Source organism: Lepus europaeus, chromosome 7, assembly GCF_033115175.1.
Source record: "Lepus europaeus isolate LE1 chromosome 7, mLepTim1.pri, whole genome shotgun sequence".
NCBI lineage: Eukaryota > Metazoa > Chordata > Mammalia > Lagomorpha > Leporidae > Lepus > Lepus europaeus.
Window position 1 is genome coordinate 65,984,426 of NC_084833.1, and position 13,837 is coordinate 65,998,262.

Below are 13,837 nucleotides of genomic sequence, written 5' to 3' on the forward strand. Positions count from 1 at the left end.
CCGCCCAAATGAGGGCCTGTTACAGAACGAGTGTACTGATGGCTGGTGGCCAGCACCTGCGCTTCTGGCGGCACAGCGGTCCAGCCAGCACACTGACCTCGGCAATGCGCAGACCCCTTCTCCCTCTGATACCTGTGACCCAGCTTCCCTCGTGCCCAGACACCTGCTCCCTTAAAACGCAGGCACAGCTATCACCAGGAGGCGCTCTTCCCATCTCCTGCCAACGTGGAGAGCTCCCAGGTCCTTCTTGGCCCTCAAAGACAGCAGGTGGGTTCACTGAACAGCAATCATCCTAGCTCCAAGCCGACTCAGAATGGAGAGGAGGGGTTGGGGGAGAATCTGGCAGGGCGAGCACGAGGAAGTCAGTCCTTGGCGGTGGTCCAGAGGGAACAGTGTGGTCTGAGCTGGGGCCGAGGGTCTGGAGAGGAAGAGAGACCACAAGCCTCAGCGACTGACTTCATGTGGGCGAGAGACAGGCAGGACTTAGGGTTGACTCCAGAGCTCTGGCCTGGCCAGCAGGTACTGGAAACACAGAAGGAAAAGCCAGAGGAGGGGGGTGGGGGATACGGAATGAGCTAGCAGGAAATACCCCATCATCTCTGCAAAAATTCACCTGTTGTGGAATTGGGGGAAGATGTCAACAGCTTAGAGGGGCATTGAATAAACCGTCACAGCCACAGGAGACAGCGCTGTGAAATACCAGACACGGGGAAGTCATCACCGGAGCTCACTTCTCAAAGTGAGTCACGACCAAGGATGGCCGAATGGCTCCATTTTTGTCAGAAGAGAGGCGAGTGCCTACACAGGATTTTTATTAAAAACAGGAGCAATAAACATCAAAAGGTTTAAAAGCGATTGTCTCTTGATGATGAATCAGGGGATTTTTTTTATTATTATCTTCTCTGTTTGCCTCATTCTTTTCCAAGGAACAGCAACAAATGTCACTCGTCTGTTTCCTGTGCTATGAAGATGAGGGGTCTGGGACAACCGCCCCTGGGGCGATGGCAGAGTCTGAAGGTCTTCCGCCCCCGTGTGTGTGTGTGTGTGTGTGTGTCCCATCACAGGAGGGAGCCCCCATGAGCCCAGGCACCAGCTGAGTTCCTGCTTCCCTGGATTCTGGGCGGTACAATCCCTCTGGATTCTTGGGTCTGGGTCCAGATGGGACAGAGGCCACCCACACATGGCATCAGGACCCCTGGCCTAGGAGGGCTCAAGGGAACTCACTCAGGTGGGGAGGTGACCTGCCAAGGCCCAGAGGCTGGAAGAGGACAAAAGTATGGTAGTGTTGATCTGGGCCTGGCAGACAATTAAAAAAAAAAAAAAAAGGTGAACGGCTCGATAAATTAATGAAGGGAGCGATCAGCTTTGTGAATCTTTTTTTTTGTTTTGAAGATTTGTTTATTTATTTATTTGAAAGGCAGAGTTTATTTATTTGAGAGGCAGAGAGAGAGAGAGAGAAAGAGAGAGGTCTTCCATCTGCTGGTTCAGTCTCCCCAATTGGCCGCAACAGCCGGAGCTATGCCAATCTGAAGCCAGGAGCCTCTTCCGGGTCTCCCACACGGGTACAGGGGCCCAAGGACTTGGGCCATCTTCCACAGCTTCCCCAGGACATAGCAGAGAGCTGGATTGAAAGTGGAGCAGCCGGGACTCGAACCAGTGCCCATACGGGATGCAAGCAGTGTCACCGGAGAAAAGGCCATGGAAGCCATGGGGTTCTTATCATCGCACAAGAAAGAATTCAGGCATGCGACAGAGAGTGAAGTGATGAGGTTTTATTAAGGATAGGGCATCCGTCAGAATGGACGGGACAGATAGAGAGCACCCAGTTATTCAGACGGGGCAGGGTGTGGGTGGAGAGCGAGGTTACCTGGTTGAATGGAGAGAATGCACTTGGGCAGGCCAGGCAGGCAGCTCAGCCGAGTGGTAGAGGACTGAGTGTGCAATCTGTTTGGACTCCCTAGGTTTTTAAGGGAGTCTGTTTACCACCCTCCCCCCGCCCCCCAGGACAAAGCATGGGCAGTCCTGGCAAAAGGGTTTGTTGGGTGAAAATTAGCAAATTCCTCCCAGATATGCTGGCGCTTCAGTGGGCAGGTGACAGCACTGGCCCTGGAGGTCTGGCTGAGTCCTACGGCTGAGGGGCGCTCTTCCCTCCCCGCGGCAGGGTCCTGTCCATGGCGGCAGCTGGCTGGAAGCAGGGGCCTCCCTGGCTGTCTTGTCCCCCACTTCCCTTAGGAAGTGTCTGCACACACAGGCTGTCCCGGGACACGCGACAGAAGCTGGCACAAAGCCGCAGACATTTCTGAGAGAGAGTGATTCCAGAAGGACAGCTCATTGTTTTCTCTCGTCCTTTCCTGAACATCTATTAATGTAGGAGCATCCGGGGGATTTCAGAGTTGGCCATGACCTTGACAGCTCCCCCGCTGCTCTGCCTGGGGAGCCCTGGGGCTCCTGGGAGCCTTCCGAGAAGCTCCATGATTTCAAGACCAATTCCCATCGCACCACTCGGGCGGTTTCTGCGCAGCCATCTCGCTGCTCCTTCCTGGCCGATGCCACTCTGCTCTGCACCACAGGATCCCGCCCCCAGCCTTGGCAGAAGTCTGCGACTCAAACGCTGAGACCCAGACGTACCAAGGCCAGGCAGGGCTGGAGGGCTACTGGGCAAATCCCGGGTCCGGTCTGCTCCGTTGCAAGCTCATTTCTGTTCTTTTGCCAATCTCTACCAATCTGCTCCTCTGTGCCAGGCCCTGTGCCAAGCTCTGGGGGCACAGATCTGGCACCCTTAGTGTTTCCAGTGGCCCCTGAAGCATCTGCTCGCAGTCTGGGAATTGAGACGGACTGGGAAGGTACCCATTCAGAGGAGTAAGGGAACATCAAGAGCTCTGTCTGAAGTCTGGGGGTGGGGAGCGAGCAACGGGGGAGGGGATGGCCGATTTGGCTCAGTGAGCTCAAGGCAGGCAGCACGGAGGAGGTGAGGCCTGAGCAGTCAGGGGTTGTCAGGGAGATGAGGGAGGAACAAACATTCCGAGCAAGGACAGAGTGGCCTGGGGTGTGTTGCTTGGGCTTCTGCAGGCAGTGTCTACCTGTCAGGTTGGGGGGGGGACCCTGGCTGAGTCAGCCATGTCTCAGCTCAGGCTCCTCGTCTTTACAACTCCCAGTGCCTGTAGACAGGGCTGCCACCGCACTGCATCGCCGAGCTCCGCCCAAGGGCGTGTCCTCCCCACGGAGCAGCGCTTCTCTGTTCCTTGCCACAGTTTCCCAGCACACGGAAATAAAGTGCTTGTTTTCTCAAGATAATACGGCAACTGGTGACACCGAAGTGAAGAGTCTCAAGGATGGGTGACTTTCCCTGATTTGTACAAAGGCACCAAGTGGGTGCCAGTGGCCTGGCACCTGTATATTCTCCCTCGTTCTTTCTTTTTTCTTTTCTTGTTTTAAAAGATTTATTTATTTATTTGAAGGTCAGAGTTACACAGAGAGAGAAGGAGAGGCAGAGGCAGAGAGAGAGAGAAAGAGGTCTTCCATCCACTCCCTAATTGGCTGCAAAGGCCAGAGCTGAGCCGATCCAAAGCCAGGAGCTTCTTTCAGGTCTCCCATGTGGGTACAGGGGCCCAAGGACTTGGGCCATCTTCTACTGCTATCCCAGGCCACAGCAGAGAGCTGGATCGGAAGAGGAGCAGCCGGACTCGAAATGACACCCATATGGGATGCCGGCACTGCAGGCAGCGGCTTTACCCACTACACCACAGCGCCAGCCTCCCCGGTTCTTTCAAAAGCGAAACTCTTCGGCAGGCAGGGATCAGTGGAAGGCCTGTCTCTTGCCTCTCTTGCATTGTCCATCCAGAAGCTCTCTTGGCCATCTGCAGCCACTGCCCCCAGGCTGCAGCTCTTTCCCGGGGGCCTGGGCTGTAACCCCCTCTGTGGGCTGCTGACCACCCTTGTCTGCAGAAACCTGGAGGAGGCAGGAGGGAACAGGCCCTTCCCCCTCACTGCTCGGCCTGTACGACCCACTGGGCAGGGGACAAGGTTTTCTTCACGGAGGATCAGGATGAGCCCCAGGGGCAGGCAGGGCAAGCTCGCCCTGTTTGAGATCCCCACCTACAGAAGACGAAATGTGGGAAGTTCACAAGGGAGTAGGTCCCCCAGCGACCCCAGCTTCCAACCTTCCTCTTTGTGCCCTGAGAGTCACACCTCTGTTTTTTTTTTTTTTTTTAAGATTTTATTTATTTGGAAGAGTTATAGAGAGAGGGAGAGAGGGAGAAGGAGAGGGAGAGGGAGACTGCATGTCTGCAATGGCTGGAGCTAAGCTGATCTGAAGCCAGGAGCCAGGAGCTTCTCCCAGGTCTCCCACATGGGTTCAGGGGCCCAAGCACTTGGCCCATCTTCCACTGCTTTCCCAGACGCATTAGCAGGGAGCTGGATCAGAAGCAGAGCAGCCAGGACTTGAACTGGTTCCCTTATGGGATGCCGGCTTTGCAGGCCAGGGCTGTAGCTCACTGCATCACAGCGCTGGCCCCCACACCTCTCTTTTTGCAAAAGAAGGAGGGCCCCTCCTCTCCACAGCCTCAGTCCCCACAGGGGGCAGGTGTTCCCTTTCTGGAGCCATGTCCCGCCCCCTCATCACTGTGTGCCTCCTTCAGTTGGGAGCAGTGCCTGTCCCTCCACGGCTGGCCTGTTTGGGCCTCTGTAACAAAATATCACAGACTGGCTGACTTACAAATAAGTCGAAGTTTGTTTCTCACGCCTACAGATGCTGGGAAGTCCAAGCTCAAGATCCCAGCAGGCCTGGTGGCTGCTTCTGAGATGGTGCCTTGTTGCTGTGTCCCTGGGGGCCAGGGGACACTGGTCCTCAGGTGGTAGAAGGGGCAAGAGGCCTGGCTTGTCCCTGTCAGAATCCCATCCACAAGGGTGCAGCGCTCACGCCCTGCTGACCTCCTGAAGGCACGGCGTTTGGAGGAGCGCAGTGCGCACAACTACACAGGTGCCTGTCTCTAACCACTGAGCTTTCTGGACTGAGCTCCACAGTCAAAGAGGAAATCCAGCCGTCAGCACAGCCAGAGGCTCCTGGTTCAGCCGCAGGGCAGGAGGAGGCAAGACACTGACCCCGGTCGCGTGTTTCTTGCTACCTGGGAGGCCCTCAGAACAGAGGTGCTATCACCCACCATCCCTGTCTCTTCAGATGGGGGTCCTCCCGCCCTGGGTCAGCACCACCTGGGCCTCACCCTACGCTGCCCAACCAGAGTCCTTGGGACAGGTCAGAAGTCTGGACTGTTCTCGGGGTTCCCGGATGGTCTGGGGGCAGGAGGCCTCCTGGCCCTCTCTCTGAATAAAGGAAGCACAGACAGAGCCGTCCCAGCAGGGATCTTGTCCAGTTCTCCAGCTCCCCTCCTGGTGTGCCTGTGAGTGGGTGTGGGTGGAGTGTGTGGGTGTGTGTTTATGTATGGTGTGGGCTGTGTATGTGGCTTGGGAGGGTGTGGCGTGTGTGTGTTGGAAGGGCAGTGGACAGGCAGGGGAAAGGGTCAGAGCTTGGCACTACATTTCAAAATCGTCAACGCGTTAAATCTCTGGGAGTGGCAGTAAAATATTTTCTTTCACTTTATCTAAAATCTTTCAGCTTGGAGCATGTAAGACAAAATAGAGAGGTCTCAAAAGGGAGCCCATCCTACTCCATTGTCATCCATCTTGAATCTCTTTGTCCCATCAGAGTGCCCAGGAGGCAGCCTGATGTGACCGTGGGAAAGGGCTCCGGGACTAGCTTCTGAACCAGAGCTGCTTCTGGGAGCCACCTGGAGACACTGGCCCCACCCTCTTCTGTCATCCCAGACTTGCCCAGAGGCTTGGGAGGGCCCAGGAAGGGTCCCAGCCTTTGATTCCCAGGGTTCCAGGCAGTGTTGGAGCTGGATCCTGGCCAAGGTGGGGAAGCAGGTGCAGGGCCAGTTACGGAGAGAGGTCTGGTGAGAGGAGGAAGGTGACATCAGAACGCTGCCACCCAAGACAGCTGCCGCAGCTCCTCAGCTCCAAGACATGCATTGCTCTGCTGCTTGCTTGTGAAATGGGGACAGGTCCAGTGATTGTCATTTATTGACGTGAGGTTTCTAGCTTTCCCAGAAGACTTGCATTAAGGCTGCATGTTAGGGTTACGGCACTGCTCTGGGCACCCAGATCCCATTATCAGAGTGCCTGGGTTCAAGGCTTGGCTCCCCTTCCGCTGATTCCAGCTTCCTGCTAATGCACACCGTGGAAGGCAGCAGGCGATAGCTCAAGTCACTGGGTCCCCGGCGCCCAGGCTGGAGGCCAGATTGAGTTCTGGGCTCCTGGCTTCAGTGTGGCCCAGCCCCAGCTGTTGCAGCCTTCCTGCCCAGGACAGGGCCTTTCCCTTGGGAAGATCTGCGCTCACAGGAGGCGTGAGGGAGGGATGGGGGCGGGGCACAGGGCTGCCAGGTGTTAATTTAAAGCAACAGGCACATCCTACTCTTTATTCCAGAGGACCATGTTTAAGGGATATTAGACTGAAACTTTACACAGGTTAAGAAAAAAGGGGGTGCGATGGGGGTTGAGGGTGACTCATTGCAGATGTGGGGGATTTCAGTACCACAAGGAAATCCCCGGTTTTGAATGGCTGTCCTGCAGCCTCAGAGGGGAGTGACAGTGTGGTGTCCAAAGGGGTATGGCAACTGGCTCGGTGATCTCCAAAGGACCCCCTTGGTGGGGTGGGGGATACCTCCCTCCTATTCTCTAGCTCCTGCTACCCCAACTTCCACCTCCATCAAGTGCAGGTGGACAGGTGGATGGCAGGCGAGCCCAGGGGCAGGCAAAGTCTACCTTGACGGTGCAGCTATAACCTGGCATTACAGCCTTCAAGACAGCACTACGGTTACTGGCACCTATCTCCTGGCCCCCCCTGGGTCCCACACAGTCCCTCCCCATGTACCCCTCATAGCTCCTTGACTTGGCTTTGCCCTGCTGGCCAGAAGCTGGGGCTGCTTCCCCCAGCCCAGATCCTGACGGGTCAGCTGCCCTTCTAGGAGGTCCTGCTGAGCCGTGACCCTCCTCATCCATCTCCTTGCCATGGGGACACTTCTGGGCCATGCAGAAGCCCCAGGCACCCCGGCCAGCCTGAATCTAGGCTGTTCTCCAGTCAGCCCATTGTGTGACTCAGCTGCCTGCGGCTGCTCCAGCTGTGTCCCCTGCCCACAGATGTCAGCATGTGGGCCAGGAAGGAGTCTTGCACCCACTCCATGTCAAGGCACAGGGCCACATTCTCTGGATAGTTCCCTGCAGGCTCCAGCCAGGTGGTCTATGTAAGGAGGAAGCAGGGGTCAGGATGGGGTGCGGGCATGCAGAGGTGGGCCACACTGTCCACAGTGAGACCCCCACAGCCTGGTCTTCATCCTCCAGGCTCCCAGCCTCTGAACATCTCCAAGGCGGCGAGGGGAGGAGGGATTTCCTCTCTCCCCACGGCCCCTGTAGCTGGCCTTGCCCTTGGTCTTTGCTGCCTCCAGGGACACAGACAAACAGGAAGTCGTCTCGGCTACCTTCACAGCTAGTCGGTCGGAGGCGGATGCCCTGCAGAAGCGCCATGACCTTGAACAAGTGGGTGGATTTCTCTTGGCCTCAGATTCCTCCACTGCAGATCGCGTGACAAAATCCTGCTTCATGAGGCTTGGGAGCCGCGTGGACAGATGACACGGCGGGGCGCCTGGCTTCCGCTAGCCGAGCTCACCGAGTGGGAGTCGCCGTCCTGTTCCGTCCTCCGTACTGCGTACCTGCGCGCAGGGCTGTTCCGCAGCGGGACAGCCACACTCAGGCTGCCATGTCCCTAGCTGGGGGGGGGGGGGGGGGGAGGGCGGTGAGGAGGAGGCCACAGGCGGGCCTTAGCCTCATCCAGCCCGGTTCCTGTCCCACCTCAGCAAGGTGGCCTTGGGTACATCTCAGCCCCATACTCCTCCCCTGAAAATGAGAACAGCAAAAACCTGCTTCAGAAATATGCCTTGCCTGGGCTTGCCACCACAGTGCCAGGAGGACATGGGTGGCACAGGGCTGGCGTCCGGCACAGGGCCCTCCGCCGTTGGTAATTCCTGCCCAGACCTCACGCGTGTGTGTGAGGGGAGTGGTATCTGCCATCTACATGTCTGAAACCATTGTGACCGTTGAAGAAAAGTGTGCAGGAGTGCACTGTGAAGGGTGAGGGCTCTGACCTTAGCAGGAAAAGAGGAGACGCCAGAAGCCCTGTGAAAACCTCCTACAGATGCCGCCGCTTTCAGGCTCTGGGTTAAGTTGCCACCTGCAACGCCAGCATCCCACATGAACAGTGGTTCAAGTTCAGGCTGCTCCACTTCCGATCCAGCTCCCTGCTAAAGCAGCAGCAGATGGCCCCCGTGCTTGGGCCCCTGCACTCATGTGGGAGACCCAGATGGAGCTCCTGGCTCCTGGCTTTGGCCTTGTCCAGGCTTGAGTGTTGTAGCCATTTGGGGAGTGAACCAGTAAATGGAAGACTTCTCTCTCTCGCTTTCTCACTCTTTCAAATAAATAAATAAATCTTAAAAGTCGAAGAAGGGGCTGGCACTGTGGTACAGTAGGTTAAGCTGTGGTCTGCAGTACTGGCATCCCATGTGGATGCCAGTTCAAGTCCCAGCTGCTCCACTTCTGATCCAGCTCCCTGCTGATGTACCTTGGAAAGCAGCAGAGGATGGCCCAAGTGCTTGGGCTCCTGCACCAACGTGAGACACACAGAAGCTTCTGACTCCTGGTTCCTGGCTTCAGCCCGGCCCGGCCCTAGCCATTGTGGCCATTTGGGGAGTGAACCAATGGATGGAAGACCTCTCTCTCTCTCTCTCTCTGTAACTCTGACTCTCAAATAAATAAATAAATCTTTAAAGATAAAATAATAAATAAATAAATCTTCAAAGACCCCTGCTAATGCAGCCCCTGGGAGGCAGCAATGATGGCTCAAGTGATTGGGTCCCCGCCACCCACGCGGGAGACCTGGAGTAAGTTCCTGACTCCCTGCTCTGGCTTCGCTCAGACTCAGCTGTTGCAGCCACTCGGGGAGGTAAACAGCAGACAGGAGTGCTTTTCCTCTCTGCAATAAAGGGATAAATATTGCTTAAATAAAAGAGGCCGTAGCATTTTAAGAAGCCCTTATATGAGTGTGCACGTCTTGTAGAAGCACCTTTCGCTGGTTTCAGTGGTCTCTGACTTCGGAGCGTCAGGAACCACCATGCTTTCCACTATGTCAGGCTTTCTGGGGAAGTGAAGAGTGCGGGCAGAGAGCTGTGGAGAACTTCCTCCTGTATTTTGGAAGAAAGAAAGAAAGAGAGAGAGAGAGAGAGAGAGAGAGAGAGAAAGCAAGCAAGCTTCGTTTTCCCACAGTGTAAACCTTACTTTCGATTCTTCGTTCCCATCTCTACTGCAGCTACGGACCGTCTGGCAGGAGGTAGGAGCCCGTGGCTTTCGAGCTGCCGGGATGACGCGACGACACTGCTGCCGCAAATGCCCGTGGTGATCTGCGGCCCTGCTGCCACTCTGTGGGGGCTGCTTCTCTGAGAGTTGTGCTAGCAGAACCCAGGGGTCGTAAGGGGTGTGTGCCAAACTTATTTTTTTGGGAAGCCTTGTGACTTTTTTAAGGATTTTTTTTGCACAAGGATTTTGTTTTGCATTCTTTTGCTTTATTTTCAGAGTCATATATACGGAATTTTGTGGACAGCTGCCAACATCAGGATTCCGTGAGCAAATCCAAATTACCTCAACCTCTATGGAACAGAACTAGTACTTTTAGGGTCGTTCACCTCTCAGCTGCAAGTTTTCCAGGTTTGGTGGCAGCCATGTCACCAGCACAAAAGAATACTACTGACAGAGAAAATGAAACTCAGATGTCCTCTCCTAGGCTAACACTGTGGCAGAGCGGGTAAAACCGCCGCCTGCCATGCCCACAACCCAGTTTCCCTGTCTGAAAGGTGGGTAGCCCTACCCCATTTGACTGTAGCTTTGAGAAGAAATGAGACCATACATATCATTTCCAGCACTAATCCAAAGGCAACAAAATGCAACCTTCTTCCTCTGTTCTGCCAGCCGCACCAGCAGAAGCCTGGGGACAAACAAGAAGCCCACGTGGACCCCTGAGGCGGCCTGTGCAGCCTTCTCAGAGCTGCCCCTTCCATTGCATTCTTTCTACCAGAAACTTCGTCCACGGCATCATTGTCTTTCACAGCAGCTGTGCCAACAGCCACCTACTGGTGTCCCTGTTCCCCTGCCTGGGTTGGTCTTGCCAGGGCATCCCACACCCACAAATCCAGCACCCTCCCGCCCTTCGGGGCCACAGTGCCCACTGGTCGTGCTCCCTTGCCGCCGTGCCGTCCTCTGTCCATCTGTGTGCACTCAGGCAACAGTGAGGGGAAGGCATATTCGCGCATCGGTCTCTGCACCTCCCCCCGGAAATAACTACCTGTTTCCTTGAACACAGCGAGAGCACTAATACATGCTTAATAGATGAGTCACCTGTCTTGTCTGTGCTAATTAATAAAACTGGATTGAGTCAGTCTCCCGCTCCGCAGCCTGCTGCCACTGCTCTACCCCAGGTCACTGTCATGCCCTTGCACGGTGGCAACAGCCTCCTAAGAGTCGCCCCTCCCTCTGTCTGGGCCCCACGCGGCTGCCAGAGTGAGCTCTCTGAAATGAGAATCTGATCAGGCCTTTTCTCCTGAAAATCTTTGGCGAGCTCCCCACTGGCATAAGATGAAGGCTGGCTGCCTTCCTCCCCAGCCCCATCACTTCCTATCCACACCCCGCACCTCCTCACTCAGCGCCTGAGCTATTCACAACCCAGTGCTGTCTCAGACCTCCGTGGCTTGGCACGTCCTACGCCCTCTTCTCCAAAGGACGCTCCTACCTCGACTCCCCGCCCCCACCCATCTGATAAACCTCACAACCCACTTCTGAGGAAAGCTTCCTCCGTGTGGGAGCAGATGGCTGGCCCCAGGAACCAGCCTGTCTCCCCACGCCACCTACGATCACCCACAGATGCTACTGGGCATTCCTGAGGCGCCAAGCACTTTCTCTAGGCAGACATACATAGCCGGGTTCCTGTGGTTGCGACCCTCAGCCTGTGTGGACGTGACCTGTGCTCTTCCCTGCTTGGCTCCCAGTCTGGGACAGAAGCTGGCTCTGGTCGCCTGTGGACAGACACAGTCGCACGCGGTCATCCGCCAACAGCGCTGTGTGCAGGGGCTGGGAAGGGAGGAGGGTGAGTGTGGTCTGCAGCCCACGATGATGAAGGCCCCAGCACAGGCTGACAGGGTCTCCTGCGTCTCATTTAGCAGGCAGGATGCTGTTGATTGATAGCAAAAGATGCTTCCGCTTCAGCTGCCCTGAGTCTCCTGTTCAGGCTTCCGCGGAGCGGTTCCCAGGGGCAAAATCCTGTGGAAATTTCCCGCAGCCCCCAAAACGCTGGGTCAAGTAACAGGTTAGCCAGGCTGCTGAGCGCCAGCACAGTGCTTTGTGGCAGGAAACAAATAAACTCTGGTTTTGGCTTCAAATGTTCAAGCCCTCAATGTGACATTCTTGTCTTGAACAAAGCTTTGCCAGTACCTGATTTGTGCTTGGCCCTGGGTCCAAAGAGATAAACTGGAACCCATGCCTACCCTGGGGAAAGGCCCCATCTGGGGCAGCAGGCCACTGCTTGAAACACCCCCTCCCTCCATCGCAGAGCTAAGCCCCGAAGAGCAAACCTCAAAATGCATTTCTTTCAGCTGTTGAAAATGTACCGGACTTTCCCTTGGGTGTGATGGGTTGAAGAGTTCTTCAAGACTTCTATTTGTCTCAGTTGGCTGGTCTTCATGGCAGTCTGAGAGGTCTTCAGAAAGTTCATGGAGGGGCATAATGAGAAAGCTATTCAGGGACTTTGGAGTTGCTTGCACCAACACACACTCATCTTTTAATTCCATTTTCCATGCACGTTTTGAAGGAGGCGTGCATTTTTAGAAACACTCACTTTGTCTCATTTTGTCCTGTGTTCCTGGCTGCTGCAGCTGGAGGAACTGGCGTAGGCAGAGGGGACCCTGTTCTGGGAGAAAGGCTAGGGGGGCAGTCAGTAGCAGTCAGCAGTGGCCCCCTGCAGGAGGATGGGGTGCTGGAGACACAAGCGGAGACACTGGGGGCCGGAAGGGAAAAGACTGAGGGTCAGAGACATGGAGGGGAGATGGGGAGCAGACAGCAGGGAAGCCTTAGGGGAAAAGACAGGAGACAGGGGAGCGGAAGGAAAATATATTCAGAATTCTTAATATTCCAGAACAGTCTTCTAATGTAAATATGCTAATGAAGATTATATACGTAAAATGATCCCTATATAATAACATATATCATTGAAGAATGTTTCCTTCTCCTAAACATGTTTGTGAATAAAGTGTTCACACATAGATTATGGAATGGAACTGTCCTTGGACATCTGTTCTTTTTTTTTTTTTTTTTTTTGACAGGCAGAGTGGATAGTGAGAGAGAGAGACAGAGAGAAAGGTCTTCCTTTTTGCCGTTGGTTCACCCTCCAATGGCCGCTGCGGCCGGCGCACCACGCTGATCTAAAGGCAGGAGCCAGATGCTTCTCCTGGTCTCCCATGCGGGTGCAGGGCCCAAGCACTTGGACCATCCTCCACTGCACTCCTGGGCCATAGCAGAGAGCTGGCCTGGAAGAGGGACAACCGGGATAGAATCCGGCGCCCCAACTGGGACTAGAACCTGGTGTGCCGGTGCCACAAGGCGGAGGATTAGCCTGTTAAGCCACGGCGCCGGCCTGGACATCTGTTCTTATGCCCTTTGGTTGCATCTTCTCTCTGCTCCGCCCTTCATGCCTCCCGTCCACTTCCACTGACCCCTTTAGAGCCTTATCACATAATTTTAATCTCAAAGGGCTTTCTTTAAAAGCCTTATTTCTCTATTTACTTGAAAGGCAGCACAAGGGGTGCAGAGTTGGGGTGGGGGAGGTTCTTCCATCTCCGGGTTCACACTCCAAATGGCCACAACAGCAGAGCCTAGGCCAGGCTGAAGCCAGGATCCAGTAACTTCGTCCTGGTGTCCCACGTGCTGCCTTCCCAGTTGGAACAGAAGTGGAGCAGCTGGGACCCGAACCAGCACTCTGATATGGGATACTGGCATCACAAGTGGTGGCTTAACCTGCTGTACCACAACACCGGTCACCTCAAAGGGCTTTTTTTTTTTTTTTTTTTTTTTTTTTTTTTTTTAGTTTTTCATGCTTTTAGGCTTCAGGCAAAAATGAATTGGAGTATCTGGGCTTTCCTTTGACTCAGCTTTCTTCATTCAACATGCTGCTCCTGAGACTCATTCTTCTTCATGCATGGAGTTCTAATGTGTTCATTTTCTCGGCTGTGTAGTATTCTGCTTTGTGAATACATTTCAATTTACACATCCATTGAGTTGAGGGACACTTCTGACGGTTCCTACGTTCTGCATTATACACAATGTAGCTTAGAGGGTTCTTGTTCCTGCCTCTTGGGGTACTTACGCTTTGATATTAACCTAATTCATTCCTTAGAGCGACCACGTGCAGGACAAGGGCACTTCAAACCACTCATGGAGAAGCTATGCACAGATTTCAAATTTTTTGCGCCACAATAAACTTAGCCTTGGAATTCCACTTCCCGTGAACTTTATGAATTACCCGCCTATGTATAAACATTCTCACTTTATAGATGCAGTAACTGAGGTTCAGAAAAGCTAAACAACTAAAGTTATACATCCCATAAGAAGTGCCAGGCTCTTCTGCACTGCGTCTCCCTGTGCCATGAAATGGTCTTTCAGGAGGAAAACTTACCCATTGACTATTCCAGGG